The sequence below is a fragment of the Lissotriton vulgaris genome, chromosome 3_1 (genome assembly GCF_964263255.1).
Source record: "Lissotriton vulgaris chromosome 3_1, aLisVul1.2, whole genome shotgun sequence".
In the NCBI taxonomy this organism is placed as follows: Eukaryota; Metazoa; Chordata; class Amphibia; order Caudata; family Salamandridae; genus Lissotriton; species Lissotriton vulgaris.
The window spans coordinates 443,869-463,687 of record NC_141689.1 but is presented as its reverse complement, the minus strand read 5'-3'; the positions used below and the strand labels follow the sequence as shown (position 1 = coordinate 463,687).

The 19,819-nt window shown below is 48.7% G+C and overlaps 1 long non-coding RNA gene across 1 annotated transcript in view; it reads right to left on the bottom strand.

The window, feature by feature from the left end:
• LOC147725788 (uncharacterized) overlaps positions 1-17,889 on the bottom strand; it is a 217,663-nt gene extending 199,774 nt beyond the window's left edge. Inside the window, exons 1-2 of the long non-coding RNA XR_015309400.1 lie at positions 17,755-17,889; positions 2,309-2,382 (exon numbers count right to left, since the gene is read on the bottom strand). This is a non-coding gene — a long non-coding RNA (uncharacterized LOC147725788). The remainder of the gene's footprint in view (positions 1-2,308; positions 2,383-17,754) is intronic.
• Between the last annotated feature and the right edge of the window lie 1,930 nt (positions 17,890-19,819).

Below are 19,819 nucleotides of genomic sequence, written 5' to 3'. Positions count from 1 at the left end.
GGCTGGCTGGCGCTGCTGGAGGAGCGGGTGGTTTCAGAGTCATGTGTCCGATCGTTGATTCCCTTGATTTTCAGCTGAAAGTAGGAGCAGGTTGTAGAGGTCCTGGGAGGTGGTGATGTCCGTGGTTTCGCTGGTGAATTCCTGGATGATGCTGAAGAGTTCCTTAGGAGTTGCTTGAGTTGGCAAGGATCTTGTACTGGATGAAGGTCCTCTTGGTAGATGTGATGTGTTGATGGTATTCCGTCATGGCGTTCTTTAAGGTGGTAGTCTTCCGCAGATTTGCTGTTTCTCCAGTTTTTCGAGACGTCTGCAGGCGAGTCTGGCTTCTTGGAGGTTGCTGGTGACCCAGGTGGCCTTACTGGGGCGCTGTCTATCGGGAATACATAGGGGTGCAAGCTCGTCTGAGCAGTTCGTTATCAATTTGAGGAGTTATTTTGCTGAGAGGTTGGGGTTGGTCCTGGTGAGGGTGCAGTTGAGCTGCTCCTCTGTGACCATGCTCCAGTTTCATCGTGGGCGGCGTGGGTTTATTGACAAGGAAGTGTACGCAGTGGTGGTCCATCCATGGGAGTTGTGTGGCTGAAACGGATGTTGTTCCCACCTGCCAAGATGGGGGTTGAGGCTGAGTCATGCCTTGTGGGCTGGCGTGGTGACAAGCTGTTTCAGTACGATGTTGGCTAGGTTGTCCAGGAGAATAGTGGATGGGGGGGGGGTCGCTTGGGTTGTCGAGGTAGAACATCAGGTCTGTGAGGAGTATGTAGTTCGTGGAGGCGAAGCCGTGGGGTGCAATGAGGTCAGCGATGGTGGTGGCGAATGAAGTCTGGAGCCAAGGAGGTTGCCACGAAGTGTGGTTCTAGGGCTGGTCTGGATGGCACTTTACTCATGCATGCCAAGTCCAGACGGTGACCACCTGTAAGTGCTGAGCACCACGGGCAGACCACAAGACGCTGCCATACGGGGTGGGGTGGGGGCGGGAGGGAGCGACCAAAAACATCCCAGAAGGAGTGCGCTGTTAGTGATGGGTGAACGGAGGCAGAATGCTAGGTCTCTGGCAGACAGCCTCCCTTCAATAGAGGCATGAAAGAGGGTTGATTACACCACGAAGCCAGTGCCACCGTACGCAACTCAAAAGGACACCTCATTGGGAGGCCGTCACAGGTAGATAGCCGCAAGCGTCATACGTGGCAACCATTCAAAACAGCCACCTGCGCGGACGAGGATAGAAGTTTTGCAGTCTTGTTATGTTATGTTATGTTATGTTAATTATATTTTTATAGCGCACAGATGCCCCAGCCAAGGGGCGTCCTGGCGCTAGACAGGTACTATAACATAACACACAAAGGGAAAAAGAAGAAAATGGCGACTACTCGGAAGCGGGAAACAAAAAAGTTTTGATTGCACGTCTTGGTGCCGGAAATGCCGTCAGAGGCTTAACAAGGTGCACGCAGCACCAGGGGAAAAAATCAAAGGGTGAAACAGCCATTATGCAGCTGCTTCGTTCACTGGTGTGAAGGCGGCAGCCATATTGTATTCGGTCCTTCCCTGTCAATGACCAGGTTAACAGGAATTTATATTGCTGTGTCTACAATAATTATGCAGCTTAAAAAGAACAAATTAATGTTAATTAATGTTTTTTCCCCAAAGCTATAGATGCCCTGATCTAAAGGGAAATCATAGCGGTCTCGATGGTAGGATGCAAGTCTGGGGAAAAGTCAGTCACACAATATCAAATAACATCAAATGTAAATGTAATAGCACAAGACCCTTCTAGGAACCCCATTTGACTGCAGGCTACCTGGCATTTAAAACGTACTCCATCAACAATTCTGTTTTTGCTCCTCCATAAATAAAAGATCCCCTGTCTCTCAACTAGTTATCCTTGGATCCTAAAACTAATAACCAAACTTAAGCAGATTTGACAAAGAAAAGAAAAAAAATGGTGAGAATGCCAAAAATGTCTGTGATAGTGATTGAATAGTGATTATTATTTGGCAAATATGGAATTCAGAGACATCGAACAAGGGGGTGGGGGGAGGGGGTTTAATGGAGCAGTAACCTAGGCCTTAAGGCAAGCAAAAGAAATAGGTCACCATGCACTGGTTGGATAGCAAAAGACTTTATTCAGTAAAATGGGCTATATAGTACTCATGGTCCACTGTACCATTCCAACAGCTGCCCTCTGCGTGCCACGCTCGGACCTCACACTATAAGAAACAAAGCAGCAACACAATGTAAAACAGGCAAGAGACAAATCATCAACTCAATGTAATGGACAAGAGAAAATGTGACGTAAAAAGTTGAAAATACGCACGTTTAAGAAATCAAGGTGGATGATTTTTGAAGATACATCATCTGTCATGTGGATTTTGGCCCTCGCGCTCAACCCTAAAAAAGGTGCAACAGTTAATATATAACGGGTGGGGGGAAATCAAAGGAGAGCAAAATCTGTTGCATGTTAAAGAAATGCAGAGAGAAATACCAAAACACGAAATTATTTGCCAAACTCAATGTAGACACACAGCAGCTAGAAATGTGGTTATGTAAATTTTGAAAAGACTTCACCTGCTTAGCGTGGCTTCTTCCTGCCACTCAAACTTCACAAAGCAGAACCCTCAGTGTTTACTGGGAGGAGGGAAAACCTGATGTCCAAAAGGTAAATATAATAGACCTTTCAACCTCATGTTTTAGTAAACATTAACGCTTAAATACATATTTAAAGCTCAATGCAGCATCCTTCAATGTGAAACCTGGGTACTGGACCGAGACCAACTCTAAGGCTGCTGGAAATGACGGACTCCAAAACATCAAGTGGCAAATGTGGGGCTATGGAAAAAGATCTGAAGCCTTTGTGGGCCCAACATCAAGGGGACATCTCAAACTAAATTGATATTTTGGAAGAGACTGGAAGAACCTTCTTCTCTTCCCTATACAGACCCGACAGTGAGCAATGCGTTGCTTCTGGGTTGGGGTGTCCATCTGTGAGAGGTGGAGATAAGTGGCCTCTGGCCGAGTTCAAGCCCCACTGTAGGAAGGTGGATATCTGACTATGGTTACCCCCAAACTTTTTTGCCTGGTGTTTAGCTGGTTTTTGACATAGTTGGCCTGGGATCCTGCTATTCAGGGCCCCATGCTAATTGCTCTCTCCCTAAAATGGACTCCATGTACCCTAGGTGCATTACGAATTGGAACTGGTTCACCTTATTGGCCCCTGTAACAGTGTACCCTACGTACCCAGGGCATAGGTGTTTCCAAGACCTTCCAGGGGCTGCAGCATGTATTGTGCCACCCCTGGCCTTGCCTCCCTCTTTGACACAACTGGCTGATCACTCAGCTGGGGTAAGTTGGTGTGATCACCTTTTACTTAGATATAGTATCCCTATATCTAACCTTAACTGGACACATATGTTCCTATCAGCCACTCCTATGGAAGGCCTCATCAATCCTGGAGGCAGAGTGCACTTCTGTCGACGGGGATAGCATTCCACCCTTCTAGAGGGACACGACATGTGTGTAGCCTTAACCCCGGTTAAAAGTTAACCAGAGCCTCAGCATCACAAAATGGACCCTGCCACCACAGATACAAGTCTGACCTCCTGCTGCTGGGAGTCCTTCCAGCGAGGGAGGCTTGGACAAAAGAATTCCTGCCTTGTGAGGTGCGAGCACCACCCCAGACAGGATTTTGTGTATTGGTTAGGAGAGGGCTGAATTGATTGAGACATGCCCGGGGCACACAAGGTGTCCCCGTGCATAAGCCAGTCCAAACCGGTCCTGGGACTTTCCAGACCCAGGCCTGGCGAGAAGCTGGACAAAGGAAAGGGGGTGTAACCGCCCCCCTTCCTGGTCCCACCCAGAGGAGGGACCTAGCAGGTGATCCACCCCTCAGATTGGGAATAAGAGTGGGAGCACTGCCATAGCACCTCAGATCATCCTATAATCAACTTTAAACGAAGAAGACGACTGGACTTCGACATTCTGCTGCACAGAAGACTGAAGAGAATCTCCCTTGTGGCCTAGGAGTGGCCACCCTGTGAACACAGGCACCAACCAGCAACTCGACGTCTGCTTTGCCGCCGCCTCCCGCCGGAGCCCGAGCCCAGAGCCTGACAAACCCAGACTCCCAGACTTCTCACCGCCCGATCCACAGTCCCTGCAAAGAAGGGACCCGTGGAGGCACCGAGAGACGTGGGACCGGACCTCTTGCGCAGCATCAGAGGCATCCTCAACATTGTGCTTTGGGGACTGAGAAGCCCCACCACCGAGCAGCCCTTGCACCGAAGATCAGCCCCCCAGCATCTCCACGATCTGCGTTGTGCCCTTTTGCATCGTGCCACTCGACGCGCCATCCCGGCTACTAGCCACGTGGTCAGCGGCCATCTTGGCGACGAAACCGACAAACTACACTGCGGGTCTGGTTGCTCCAGACTTGCCCTCGCTCCAGTAAAAGGGAGCACCCGCTCTAACCTTGCTGGTCCGAGTGATAAGCCTTTTTTGATTCCTGCGTGGGTTGCATTAGCCAAGACCTGTTTGCTCCAATCAAGTTGCCGACACCGCCAACAGCGAGAAGCCTGCGTGGGACAGCTTGTGATCGACTCCTGGACGTCCTCGACTCTTCGTGTCCACGTGGCTGCAGAGAAAAGCTACACTTCAACGCCTGTTTGCACCCGACATCGCCTGGTTCCAATCTGGCTCCACGGTAGTCACTGGCTAGTGACTTTGAACATTGTCCCCTTTGCTTTCAGGGCTTCACAAATTCAGACCCATCCTTGGATCCACCGGAACTCTTCACATCGAGCCGCCTGCAGCATCTTCAGCTCCAAGCACCATCGACCAGCGTGCCGAAACCCGACACTACTTCAACCCTATGCACCCGTGTCCTGTGGGTGAGGTAACTCAGCAACGCCGGTGTTCCCACACTGGTACACACCTCTAGGGCCTGTGTCTTAAGTTTCAGCTTTCTAGGTCACTCGGAAGGTTCCTAACTAACTAACTTTATAACTTTTACGCACCATAGACATTGCATTGGTGAGTGCATGCACTTTAAACACTGCACCCGAGTCCCGCGGGCCTTTCCCGACTTAGTCACTGCTAGTCCCGATCAGCTCCAGCAATTCCCAAGGCCCTAGGCCTGTTTCCTTTTCGATTGGTATCTCTTATACCACTTTCTTAGTATATGGTTTAGGTGGCCCCTAGGGCTCATCCATATTGTGCAACCTTTGTGTATTTTAAACTGTGTTTTGTTTAACGCTTGTGCTTCTGTGCTCATAAAGAGTTCAGGGGATATTTTTAGTTAATAAATATATATATATATTTTCAATATATATCTGTGTGGTGTCCTTTCATGTGGTATTCAAGGGGATTGTGTATGATAATACAGCTGGCTTCACATGCCTTTCAGAGTTTAGCCTAAGACTGCTTTGTCCACGTTACCACTAGGATAACTGGTCTATAAGGTTGACTTACAACCAATAACCATAAGGGTTGCTTGGCATGGTACAAGGTGATCACTAGAACTAGTGAGCATCATATACCAGGCCAACTTCTCACATTGGTGGCAGCGGTGGGATCTGAGCTTGCTGTTGTTTTACCATTACAATCTTTGAGATTATCATTTGAAAGATCATACAGGTACCTGCTAGATACATATAAAACAAGACTAGTATACTTAAGTTCTAATGAACTTAGTTGTTGTAGAGGATAGGGAGTAGCACACCCTGACTACAACTACTAGATAGGTTTAGTAGGTAAACACCAGTGTAGGTAGATTGCAACATATCCACCCACACTAGAGCAATGTCTGGAGCAGAGGGTTCCACTGGGAATGTCTCTGTTGAGAGTGACCCTCCAAAGGCACCATCCAGATTTGCTATATTCTCCTTTAAGGAGCTAAGGCAGCTTTGTGCCTTAAGGGATCTGAAGACAGGGCCATCCCCTACTACAGACCACCTTAGAGAGATCTTAGATCAGTCTGAGACTCTAAAGACCTCTAAAGCAAACCCCACAGGGAATGCTGAAGGAGGCTCTCCTTCTGAAGATGACAATACTGATGCCCCTGTCCCTATAGTCCAGGTAGATGAGGGTGACCAAGTCACTGGAGCTCCTCTGGTAGACGTGGAGGAGGAAGAAGAAGAGGAGACAGAAGGGGGGAGCGGTGATTCTGATGATGGCAGAAATAGCCAGGTGCTAGTCAGCAGGCTTAACCAGGCTAACTTAAGTGTATTTGGGACTGAAGCAAGGCTGACCTTGCCCAGACCCCCAAGTGGACTTAACCAGGAGCGTAGGAGGAGGAGGAATCACTCAGGTGACTCCAATACCTCCCAGGCTTCTAGAGGTTCTCATGGTCACTCCAGAAGGGAGATGACTAGTCTTCAGAGAAGGGAACATGAGGCCAAAATGAGAGAGGCTGAGCTTAGGATCCAGAGACAAGAATTATAAGTTGCCCTGGCCCAAGAGAAACTTGCTAGAGCAAGACAGCCTAGAGAGAGTGGGGTAATAGAACCCACTGGTGGCAGCATTATCCACAAGGATAAAGACAGGTCTTTTGATAACAGAAACCTGAGTAAGATTGTGCCCCCCTACAAAGCTGGAGATGATATCCACAAATGGATGACTGCACTTGAGAGAGCCTGCAGAGTACAGCAGATCCCTCAGGAGCAGTGGGCAGCAATCTTGTGGCTCTCCTTTGAAGGTAGAGGCCGAGACAGACTCCTCACAGTTAGTGATGGGGATTCTAGAAACTACCTGGTCCTGAAGAGTGCTCTGATTGATGGGTTAGGCTTAACCACTGAACAGTACAGGTTAATGTTCAGAGACACCCAGAAGACACAGACTCAGGACTGGTCTGAATTTGTTGAATGTGCCACTAAGGCTCTGGAGGGCTGGTTGCTGGGAAGTAAGGTTACTGACTATACAGGATTGTATAATTTAATTATGAGAGAGCAAATCTTAAGTAATTGTCAAAATCAGCTTCTACATCAGCACCTGGTTGACTCTGATCTGACCTCCCCACAGTAATTGGGTAGGAGGGCAGACAAATGGGTCAGAACCAGGATCAGGCCTAAGAACCAGGGTGGTGACCAAAAGAAAGAGACTACCAAGCCTCAAGAGAAGGGTGGGGATAAACGTAAGGAAAAGACTTCCCCAGGGCCCCAAAACTCCAAGAATTGGGGTGGGTCCCAAGACACTTCTTCAACCCAGAAAAAGCCTTATTGTCATGCCTGTAAACAGGTTTGGCATTACAAAACAGACAGCAGTTGTCCCAAGAATGGCAATAAAGAGAATATACCTCCAAAGCCAGCTCCAACACCTCCTGTTACTGTCAGCAGTAATCCCCCAGGAAGTGGGAGCACACCCAGGAATCTGGGTGGGTTTACTTTTGGAGCACAGGTGGACCCTGACCTATCCAGGTCCCCATCCCCAAATAATCTTGTTTATGAGACTGGCATGGGGTTTGCCAACTTCTCTGATTGCCCAAATACCTTGCGCAAATATAGACAAGAACCCCTCATCAATGGTTTGAAAGTTGAGGCCTTTCGAGACACAGGGGCTAGCATCACCATGGTGGCTGAATGTCTAGTCCCCTCAAGGCAACTTTTACCTGATGCCACATATCAGGTGACAAACATTGATGGAATAGAAACCAAACATCCCATGGCAGTAGTCAATCTTAGCTGGGGAGGTGTCACTGGCCCAAAGAGAGTGGCAGTGTCAGCAAACTTGCCTGTAGGTTGCCTAATTGGTAATGATTTGGAAATCTCAGCCTAGGCTGAGGTTGAACAGTAAACCCATTCTAGAATGGTAAATCTCCATGGAAAGGTTAGTGGGGCTGTAATGGCTACAGCCCCAATCCAAGATGTCCTTCCTGAAAAGGTTGGGAGGGCTGAGCAAACCTCAGCCCCATCTTTAGCTAACTTCCCTCCTGAAAAGATTAGCAGAGATGTTATGATAACAGCTCATACCCAAACTGAGTCTCCTCCTGAAAAGGTTGGTGGGGCTGTGATGGCCACAGCCCAAACTCAAACTGATACATGGGTAGTGAAGCCTGAAATGATGGATCACTCCACCCAAACTGAGAGCATGGAGGAGGAAGAGAAATCTCCCCCTCACCAGACATTAGGAAAGGATCAGCCTCCTCAGGGAACTGATCTTACCCCTGATGAAGGAACTGTCACAGAGGTTGTTAGGCCTGGCCTGACAGAGCCTCTGATGGCAGTGGACCCTTTCTCAGGTGGGACCCAGTCTGGAGCAGGTAACCTGCCCCTCTCTACCTTGCCTTAGTCAGCCCAGGGCTGCAGAAGACAAGAAGGACAGTGAGACCCAAAGGGCCCCCTGTCAAATAAAGCACCCCCATCAACAGATTAGGGGCACCGAAACTAGTAGCCCTAGTGAGGTGAAAACCTTAAAATCTCCTGAGGGAGCCCCCTTAAAAGTAGTTAGGGACCTCCCAGAGATGGATTCTGTTGGGCACAGCCAAACCTGGGACCCTAAGGGCCCAAACCTGAACTGTCCCTCCAGTAAGCCAACAAGAGGGACCCAGCCTCCAGCTTTAGGTAGCCAGAGGTTGACCCTGAGAGCACAGTGCAACTCAGTCAGAGAAAGAAAGGCACACATGGTGGAGAGTGATTGGAGGAAGCTGAGTCCTACAGAGGAATCTCACTTCAGTACTCCATCCCAACATCAGCCTTTAACTTTGCAAAAATACACCACAGGTAGAGCTTCCCTATGGTGGAGACCCTCAGATATCCTTAGGGGGAGGGATTGCTTAGTGGACCATGAGACAGGGGGTAACCAAGCCAGAGCGGGTACTTCCTTATATGGCCACTTAGGCAAAGTAGGCTTACCTGGTCAAAGATAGACTTATCTCCTTTCGTTTGGGGGGGTGGGGTTATGTAGGAAGGTGGATATCTGACTATGGTTACCCCCAAACTTTTTTGCTTGGTGTTTAGCTGGTTTTTGACATAGTTGGCCTGGGATCCTGCTATTCAGGGCCCCATGCTAATTGCTCTCTCCTTAAAATGGACTCCATGTACCCTAGGTGCATTACGAATTGGAACTGGTTCACCTTATTGTCCCCTGTAAGAGTGTACCCTACGTACCCAGGGCATAGGTGTTTCCAAGACCTACCAGGGGCTGCAGCATGTATTGTACCACCCTTGGCCTGGTCTCCCTATTTGACATAACTGGCTGATCACTCCGCTGGGGTAAGTTGGTGTAATCACCTCTTACTTAGATATAGTATCCCTATATCTAACCTTAACTGGACACATATGTTCCTATCAGCCACTCCTATGGAAGGCCTCATCAATCCTGGAGGCAGAGTGCAGTTCTGTCGACGGGGATAGCATTCCACCCTTCTAGAGGGACACGACATGTGTGTAGCCTTAACCCCGGTTAAAGTTAACCAGAGCCTCAACATCACAAAATGGACGCTGCCACCACAGACACAAGTCTGACCTCCTGCTGCTGGGAGTCCTTCCAGCGAGGGAGGCTTGGACAAAGGGTTTCCTGCCTTGGGAGGTGCGAGCACCACCCCATACAGGATTTTGTGTATTGGGTTGGACAGGGCTGAATAGATTGAGACATGCCCGGGGCACACAAGGTGTCCCCGTGCATAAGCCAGTCCAAACCGGTCCTGGGACTTTCCAGACCCAGGCCTGGCGAGGAGCTGGACAAAGGAAAGGGGGTGTAACCACCCCCCTTCCTGATCCCACCCAGAGGAGGGACCTAGCAGGTGATCCACCCCTCAGATTGGGAATAAGAGTGGGAGCAGTGCCATAGCACCTCAGATCATCCTGAAACCAACTTTAAACGAAGAAGACGACTGTACTTCGACATTCTGCTGCACAGAAGACTGAAGAGAATCTCCCTTGTGGCCTAGGAGTGGCCACCTTGTGAACACAGGCACCAACCATCAACTCAACGTTTGCTTTGCCGCCGCCTCCCGCCGGAGCCCGAGCCCAGAGCCTGACAAGACCCAGACTCCCAGACTTCTCACCGCCCGATCCATAGTCCCTGCAAAGAAGGGACCTGTGGAGGCACCGAGAGACGTGGGACCGGACCTCTTGAAAGACCCCCGAGAAGCTGACTGCGCAGCATCAGAGGCATCCTCGACGTTGTGCTTTGGGGACTGAGAAGCCCTACCACCGAGCAGCCCTTGCACCGAAGATCAGCCCCCCAGCATCTCCACGATGTGCGTGGGGCCCTTTTGCATCGTGCCACTCGACGCGCCATCCCGGCCAGTAGCCACGTGGTCAGCGGCCATCTTGGCGACGAAACTGACGTACTACACTGCGGGTCTGGTTGCTCCAGACTTGCCCTCGCTCCTGTAAAAGGGAGCACCCCCTCTGACCTTGCTGGTCCGAGTGATAAGCCTTTTTTGATTCCTGCATGGCTTGCATTAGCCAAGGCCTGTTTGCTCCAATCAAGTTGCCGACACCGCCAACAGTGAGAAGCCTGCGTGGGACAGCTAGTGATCGACTCCTGGACGTCCTCGACTCTTCGTGTCCACGTGGCTGCAGAGAGAAGCTACACCTCAATGCCTGTTTGCACCCGACATCGCCTGGTTCCAATCTGGTTCCACGGTAGTCACTGGCTAGTGACTTTGAACATTGTCCCCTCTGCTTTCAGGTCTTCACAACTTCAGATCCATCCTTGGATCCACCGGAACCCTTCACATCGAGCCGCCTGCAGCATCTTCAGCTTCAAGCACCATCGACCAGCGTGACGAAACCCGACGCTACTTCGACCCTATGCACCCGCGTCCTGTGGGTGAGGTAACTCAGCAATGCTGGTGTTCCCACACTGATGCACACCTCTTGGGCCTGTGTCTTAAGTTTCAGCTTTCTAGGTCACTCGGAAGGTTCCTAACTAACTAACTTTATAACTTTTACGCACCATAGACATTGCATTGGTGAGTGCGTGCACTTTAAACACTTCACCCGAGTCTCTCGGGCCTTTCCCGACTTAGTCACTGCTAGTCCCGATCAGCTGCAGCAATTCCCAAGGCCCTAGGCCTGTTTCCTTTTCGATTGGTATCTCTTATACCACTTTCTTAGTATATGGTTTAGGTGGCCCCTAGGGCTCATCCATATTGTGCAACCTTTGTGTATTTTAAACTGTGTTTTGTTTAACGCTTGTGCTTCTGTGCTCATAAAGAGTTCAGGGGATATTTTTAGTTAATAAATATATATATATTTTCAATATATATCTGTGTGGTGTCTTTTCATTTGGTATTCAAGGGGGTTGTGTATGGTATAACAGCTGGCTTCACATGCCTTTCAGAGTTTAGCCTAAGACTGCTTTGTCCATGTTACCACTAGGATAACTGGTCTATAAGGTTGACTTACAACCAATCATCATAAGGGTTGCTTGGCATGGTACAAGGTGATCACTAGAACTAGTGAGCATTATATACCAGGCCAACTTCTCACACACACATCAACCTAAAGGAATGAAGGGCCAATAAATTAATCAGAGCTGGTAAAGCACAACTACTCACCGGAAGGGTATCAAGGCGATTGAGGGGGGAACGGGCAGCTCCTGGATGTTCGCTCCGATTCGAAGAGCCAGGTCATGAGGTCATTCATGAACCATGGAGAGTGTTGGTGTCTGTCGGAGGTGGAGGGAGGATGTTCCATGCCCTGGCGGCGAGGAATGAGGAGGAAATGTCTCCTGTTCTGGTCTTGATGCACAACACTGCAGCAAGGGAAAGCTGAGCTGAGCAGTCTTTGGGGTGCGTGGTTCAGGTAGGTAGGCCCGGAGTTGTGGAGGCTTATGTGGACGTGGGTGAGAAGCATGAAGGAGATTCTCTTCTCAGCGGGGAAACAATGTAGTGTCCGCAGATGTTGGGTGATGTGGCAGTGGCGAGGTAGGTTTTGGACTACTCTGGTGGAGGTGTTGTGGACGTTCAAGTTTGTGGGTGAGGTTTTTGTTGATCCAGTCGTAGAGTGCGTTGCTGTAGTCTTGTCTGCTGTTGGTGAGGGCATGGGTGACAGTTTCCTGTGCTAGAGAGGAACCCAGTTGAAAGTCTTTCCTAGTAGACGGAGGGTGTGGGAGCAGGAGGAGGAGACGGCATTGATTTGGCAGTTAATTTTGAGTTCAAATTAGAGGATGATTCTGAGATTGCACACGTGGTCAGTGGGGGGCGGGGGTCCCAAGGGCAGGAGGCCACAAGGTGTCAATCCAGGTGTATGGGTGTGGGCCCATGATAAGTACTTCAGTTTTGTCCATTGAGTTGTAGGCAGCTGTTCATCAACCTGACGACAGCTGCCATTCATTCTTGGAAGTTGTGCTTGGAGATATTGGGTTCGTTGGATAGTGAGAGGATGAGTTGGGTGTCGTCTGCATAGGATACAATGTTGAGTTTGTGGGATCTGACGATAGGTGAAAGCAGGCCATGCAGACGTTGCAAGGGCGGGGTTGATGGAGGATCCTTGGGAACTCCGCAGGCAGTCAGTGTGGGATCCTAGAGGAATCGTGGGAGTGTGACCTGCTGCGTTCTGCAGGATAGGAATGAGCTGATCCAGTCGAGGACCTTGTTCCTAATTCCTGCGTCTTGTAGTCTGTGGGCCAGGGTGCAGTGAGATACAATGTCAAAGGCTGCAGAGAGGTCCAGGAGGATGAGGGTCACAGTCTCTCCTCTGTCCGGAGGAGGGAGCGGATGTCATCTGTCACAGTAAGACGGGTGGTTGCAATGCTGTGGTTTTTTCCGAATCCCAATTGGGAGGAGTTGAAGATGTTTTCTTCTATGAAGGAGGCAAGCTGCCCGATTAAGCTTTTTGATGGCTTTTGCCGGGTAAGGGAGTAAGGAGATCGGTCTGACATTTTTGAGATTGGGTGGGGCTCTGCCAAGGGTTGTTTCAGGAGAGGTTTTATCTCGGCATGTTTCCAGTCATTGGGGAAGGAGGCGGTCTTAAGGAAACGTTGATAATTCATTTAAGCTCTGGAGGAGATTTCCTCCATGTGTATGTGGAGGGAACAGATACTGAGGAGGATGCATTGCAGGGTTTGGGGTAAAGTGGAATTGTGGCAGCGAGTTGAGGTGGGTCCTGGGTCTCGGCGAAGGCGTGGCGACTGCGGCAGCAGGTAAAAAGTCCGTGGGTGTGAATAGATGTAGAAGCCTTGCAGTTGTCCTGGCCTGTGTTGAGTGCCTATAGGGCAGAAGAGCTGTTGCACTGGCGGGCCGGAGGTCCAAAGTCCCTGGGATGGCCGCGGTTGTGACGCGAATATATGGCACAAAGTATTATTAAGTAGAGGGTTAGTAGGGAGAGGGCGGGACCATGTTGGAGGAGCCGCAGCGGCGAAAAACATGGGGAAGAGGCGAGAAATATGAAAGGAACAGAAAAAAAGACAAAAAGAACAGGAAAAGGCAAGGAAATTGGAAGCAAAAAACAAAAACTTGAAAAGGCAAGCATAATGAGGAAAGAATTAGGCACATAAGGGGAGACAAGCAGGAGGAGGCACAGAAGCCTCGAACACCAACCTTGCAGCGTTGGGGGCAGGCACTTAACGGTGGAGCTGCCTGAGGGGGAAGAGCAGTAGTCTGACCAAAAAGTCAGAGGTCTAGGCGGATTAATTCAGCAGTCAGCGCCTAGGAGGATCAAGAGTGGCAATAACACATGGAGCCAGGGCAGGTTCTCTTCCACAAATGGGGATAACCATTGCTCTGTTTGCCACCGTAAAATACAAGCAATGTCAGCACATCTGCAGACTGGTGTTTCAAAGGCATCTCTCACTCAGACATGCGTTCCGCTTTAGTTGGTGGGTTTGGGGGACTAATGTATGCCTTCTTGAGGATACCATTCCTATCTCACTGTCTCACATTATCAAGAATATTAGGACCAACTGGTTCCAAATTATCCAAGAGGACCTAAATTGGGCACAGAAGTAAATTCCTGTGCTCGAGTATCTGTCCTCTGATGAGGCTATGTCCACGGGAGGACCTGCTATTGCAGTAGCAGGGCTGGGTTCTCAGCCCAGGCATTCGCAAAATCCATGTCCATGCATGGAGAATGAGCGGCGACATCTGAACACGTTTGATCTTACTCCAGAGGTGATTGACATCCTCTTGGCAGACAGGCATCCCTCAACAATAACTAAACTATATATGTCTGTTGTTGGGACCAATGTGTTGCCTGGTTTAGTACTTGGAGCCGAAGAGTGTGGATCCTCGATACAGATCCAAACAATAATGGACACATTCCAAGGCTTTATAACACACAGACAGAAAGACAAGTCAATTGATGCAAGTCAACCGCTCATAAATTCTGTGTACAACTGAAATACTAGAGCAGTGAACAGCCTATGAAAAAAAAAACATTCCAATGGCGGAGAAGTCATATCCCTCCTCCCCCAGGCCTCTATTCACCAGGCACCCTTCTCCAGAGTTTTCCATTTAAAACAATGCATGCACCATCCATTTACCAGATGGCCACGGTCCCGGACTGTGTCCCAACAACCTCGGTACAGAAGCACTGAACATGGCAACAACATCCAAATATCCAATTTTTCAGGCACAGAATATATCTATACTACTATTATAAAGAGAGAACTTGCACCTTTTGGCCAGGTAAACTCGGGAACCATAGCGCCAATCTACACACCCGATACATCTATGAAAATTTCATGGTGTGTAGATGGACATAGGCTATATAATTTTTTTTTTTTAAGTAAATTAAAAAAATTACGTTTGTAAACAAAGTAGTCCCCTGAAAGTAGCGCCGGCCGGGACCTAGCGCTGCCCGCTTCACGACGTGCGTGATGACGAAGGAGGAGAGCGGTGCAGTGACGAGCGGCTGTGCAGTGAGGAGCGGCGGCACAGGTAAGGAAAGGGAAAGTGAGACTGTGTGATGCAGGGGGAGGCAAGAAGGAGGCAGCAGTAAATGAAAATGTCGGAGCGCGAGTGAGTCGGGCGGGAGGGGGGCGTGAATGAGTCGGGAGGGAGGGGGGCGTGAGTGAGTCGGGGCGGGCGCGAGTTCGGCGGGAGGGGGCGCGAGTGAGTCGGGGCGGGAGGGAGTCGGTGCGGGAGGGGGTCGGGGCAGGAGCGGGTGTACTGCCCCCAGCCCCTTTCTTCCCCAGGCAACGCTGGGGCTGGCTGCCAGTAGTAAATAAACAGGGGTGGCAATGGCTGGGAGTCCTAAACTATCAAAAGGAAAATGGAGAATTTAAAGCAATGAAAAAGGTGGCTTAAAATGCCAGACAATCTACAAACACCGCAAGTACGAAGAATTTAGTGAAACAATTAATCATATCAGAACACCACATAACTTCAGGGGGGGTCTATGTGATCAGTCCCACAGTGGCAGGACCAGTATCTGCAGTTTTACTGCAGCCAGTACACACCACACTGTTCCCTATAAAAATCTGGGGGCATATTATCAAGCCTGTGCGCTAAAATTATCGCTGCTTTATCGGCCGAAAACGGGCGATAAAGCGGCGATAATGGGCTTGATAATATGCTCTGTGGAATTTCAATCGAAGCACATGTTAGATGTGAAGACATCTAACATGGGCTTCGATTGGAATTCCACAGAGCATATTATCAAGCCCATAATCGCCGCTTTATCGGCCGTTTTCGGCCGATAAAGCGGCGATAATTTTAGCGCACAGGCTTGATAATATGCCCCCTGGTTTCCTGAACTACATTTCCCAATTTAATCACAAGCAGCAAAGCCAACTACCTCTCTGGCAGTATCCACATTCCGACCGAGTGCAAGTGATGCGAGATTAAACTAAAAAGTGGGCTTGAGCCAGATGCCTGGCTCTAGTGCCGCACGAGGACCCCTTGAGAAAAAATAAGCCAAGCTTTCATGTGACTCCTGGTTGTAGCCCACACTGTAAACTAAAGCACCACAAATTAAACACATTATTAACATGAACCTTTGATGTAAACTATGAGAGGGCACAAGATGCTCATCCAGTGGCTGAATCAGCAATGTAAAATCAGAAAACCTAGAATTTCTTCCAAGCTTCTTCGCTTGACCAATTAGTTAAGAGTGCTCTGGTATAAATCGTGAAGCTTGAAAAATGAGTTTGGTGTGTGTGCAAATCCTGCATTGCCAATCCCTGGTGAGTTGCCCTGCTACTGCTGAAACAATGACAATGACGGTACCAATGAGTGAGGCGGACTGGCCTCAATGGTCCTGTGACCTCAGTGACAGTCGCTGTTGCTCTTGGGAGTGCTGCTTTGTGGGATTACCCAGAAGATTGGAGATGAACTTCAGTATGGATTGTAGTGGACAGGCCTTCAAGGTTAACCCATACTTCCACTGCTAGGGTTCACCTGCTAGTGCTAGGAGAGCAGGGCTTCTAAATACCAGTGAAGCCATCTAAATTCTAACATGGAAATGTGCTCCCTACAGAGAATGGTCTGGTCATGAAGGCTTAACCATGATTCCTCAGTTCCAAATTCAACAGCTCACATCCTTTCTCCTACTGGACACCATAATGCCCCACTGAGAGAAACTTGCAGTGCTTTCAGCTACAAACCAATTCTACCCGGATGCGGCTCAATTCAAATTATGCACTAGACAAGTGTAAGTAATATGTAGCCTGAAAAAAAAGTAACATCCTTGAAAAAGCAAACACTCGTAGTGACTGCAAGATTACGTAAAGCATGTCAAATATAAGCAGGAACAACATAGTAAACTTAACGCTATAACATTATTCAGAAATCAATAAGTATTTTTGCTTGATAAGTAAAGTACATGACAGCAGTATGGTTTATAGAGAACACATTCTTGAAAACAGAGCAGCGGTATACATTTTCTAAACTAAAGTAAGCAAAAAAGTAGACACATATTGTATTAAAAGTTTTACACTCCACATATCAACTAAGTATTGGAGTACCTCCAGGAATGGTGCACATCCCCACCCGGGGAAAACAATACTTTTCAAACAAAAAGAGCAGAAAACAACAGTAGCGCTTATCTAGAAAACTCTGTAAAGTGGCGCTAATGTGTTTGGCTGTGAATAAAACCAATCTGGCCACTTTGCGCTCACTCTGGCTTGTTTCATTTGATTATATTTCGAACCTTTTTTCCTCTTTATTTCGAAGATGAACTCTGGAATTCTAAAATGTTAGAAAGACATTTCCAGCAAAAATGTTGCTTTGTTTATCGATTTCACAGGGGGAAGAATGAAGGCATGGAGAGAAAATAGAGGGTAAGAGTCGGTGTTTTCACTAAGTGAGGATCGACAAAAAAAGAGGGAATAAAGGGGTGATCAGCTGCCAGCGTCAGCGCATAAGTGGAGAATGTGCTTGTCTGATTTCGGTAAGAAGGAAAAGACAGACAGTGAGTCCTTATCCTTCTCTGCCCACCCGTCCTCGAACGGCCAGGGAGGGCTGGGTCTTATCTACAGGCCTTTGTTATTACTGACTTTCGAGGACGCATTTTTAAAATAAAAAGGATGGGGTGAAAGAGTGATATGTCCATTTGAAGGCCTAGGGAAGTTTAGGATTAGCACTGTGTGTCGTGGGCGTGATGGCTGCCTGTACGAAGGAGCACTAGGGAGGACAGCAGTTTGACCTGTTTGCACCAGGCCGTGCTATGGCCAGAGCTATGTAAGGTTTGAGAATAAAAAGACCCTCGGGCTGAGCGTAGCAAGGACTAAACAGCACACCTGGGTACTGCGATCACCCACATGATCCTTGCAAAACTATGGCGACATGCAGGCCCGACGAGCCCCTCTCGCAGTTAGACCTCACATGCCTTCCCCTCAGCTTACCGCCTCCTTCTTCCACGCAGAGCACTGCGGCAGTACCTGAACCCGCATCTCCTGTCCTCTCGCTGTGCTTCTGAAGGGATGAAAGTCCGGTGCTGGTCCATGCAGCGCGCCGCGGTCACAGGCTGGTTAACAGCCACAATCACTGGTAGTACTTGTAACGCTGCCGCGGAAGTTACAAACTCAGACGACTTCGTGCGCATGCGTGAAATGACACGCATGCGCACGAAAAAAGGCAGAGCTCAACTGGTAATGCTGTTAACGCTGCCGCGGGAGCTTCAAATTAAATGAAAAATGACTTAGTACGCATGCGCGAAATGACGCATGCGCGCTAAAACGGCAGCACACGGGGGAGATCAACAAGCATTGGAAATGCAATAGGTCTCGCATTAGGAAAGTTTGAGCTATTGGTCTTATAAATGATTTTTTTTAATTTATGTGTTGTTTTTTAAAATAGCTAAGTTATTAGCTTTGTCATTTACAATGCCAATAGTTATAACTTTCGCAAATGTGACACCTATAGCATTTGTAATGCAACATGTTTTGTATTTAAGTGACTTAGATGTATTGATATTTCAATTAACAATGGCTTTTAATTTTTTTAAATAATTAATACTTTAATAATTTATTTAATTTGTAATGTCAATAGCTTAAACTTTTGTAAATAACTTTCGTGAAGATTATGTTCAGTGTTTTTTATTGTGACGAAAATCCAAGAACAGAAGTGAAATATTAACATATTTTTGTGATTTGTAATAAAGCTTGAAAACAGCTTGAAACATTGAAAGGACATATTTGAGCCAGTGATGCTGTGGTTGCGCTGAGTGATGATGTAGTTGCGCTGAGTGATGCTGTGGTTGCGCTGAGTGATGCTGTGGTTGCGCTGAGTGATGCAGTGGTTGCGCTGAGTGATGCTGGGGCGATGCTGAGTGATGATGTGGTGATGCTGAGTGGTGCTGAGTGATGATGTGGTTGCGCTGAGTGATGCTGTGGTTGCGCTGAGTGATGCTGGGGTGATGCTGAGTCATGATGTGGTGATGCTGAGTGGTGCTGAGTGATGCTGGGGTGATGCTGAGTGATGCTGGGGTGATGGTGAGTGATGCTGGGGTGATGCTGAGTGATGATGTGGTGATGCAGAGTGGTGCTGAGTGATGCTGGGGTGATGCAGAGTGATGCTGGGGTGATGCAGAGTGATGATGTGGTGATGCAGAGTGATGATGTGGTGATGCAGAGTGATGATGTGGTGATGCAGAGTGTAAAAAGAGGGAGAGGATGAAAAGGGGGAGAGGGTACAAAGGGGGAGAGAAAGGGAGAGAGAGGAGAGAGAGGGGGAGAGAGGAGAGAGAGAGGGGTAGAGGGTAAAAAGGGGGAGAGGGTAAAAAGGGGGAGAGAGGAGAGAGAGAGGGGGAGAGAGGAGAGAGAGAGGGGGAGATAGCAGGAGAGAGGAGAGAGAGGGGGAGAGAGGAGAGAGAGAGGGGGAGAGAGGAGAGAGAGAGGGGGAGAGGAGAGAGGGGGAGAGAGGACAGAGAGAGGGGGAGACGGGGAGAGAAAGAGGGGGAGACGGGGAGAGAGAGGGGGAGAAAGGAGAGAGAGAGAAGGAGAGGGTGAGAGGAGAGAGGAAAGTGAGGGAAAGGGAGAGAGGTAGACGGAGAGAGGGAGAGTGAGAGAGTGAGGGGAGATTGAGAGGCATTAGAAACGAGGGGCGACAGAAAATATTTATACCGGCGAACCTAAATGTAGATACAGTATGTACTCAAAGATCCAGAAGAGACAGGGCGGCGCTATACAAAAGTCCGGGGAGTATCTTTGTTTGCACAGCAGCGTGGTCTGGGAACAAAATGAATTTGATTGGTCAAAACTTAAGCATGAACCTCTCAGGTGATGAAGTAAAGCACAAGTGACAAGGTGCAATGTTGATTTGGATTTATTGTTTGTCGTGTGGGCGGGCACTGCTGAGGTGACAGACAAGAAATAAGAAATTTAAGAAATGTAAGAAAGGAGGACGCGGTGAAGGAAGGACCGAGATGCTTCAAGGGTCATGTTCTGAAGGTTTCGGAAATCCCGCTTCTCTGGTGACGTGGGTGTTGTGCCTTCCTCCTGGGGA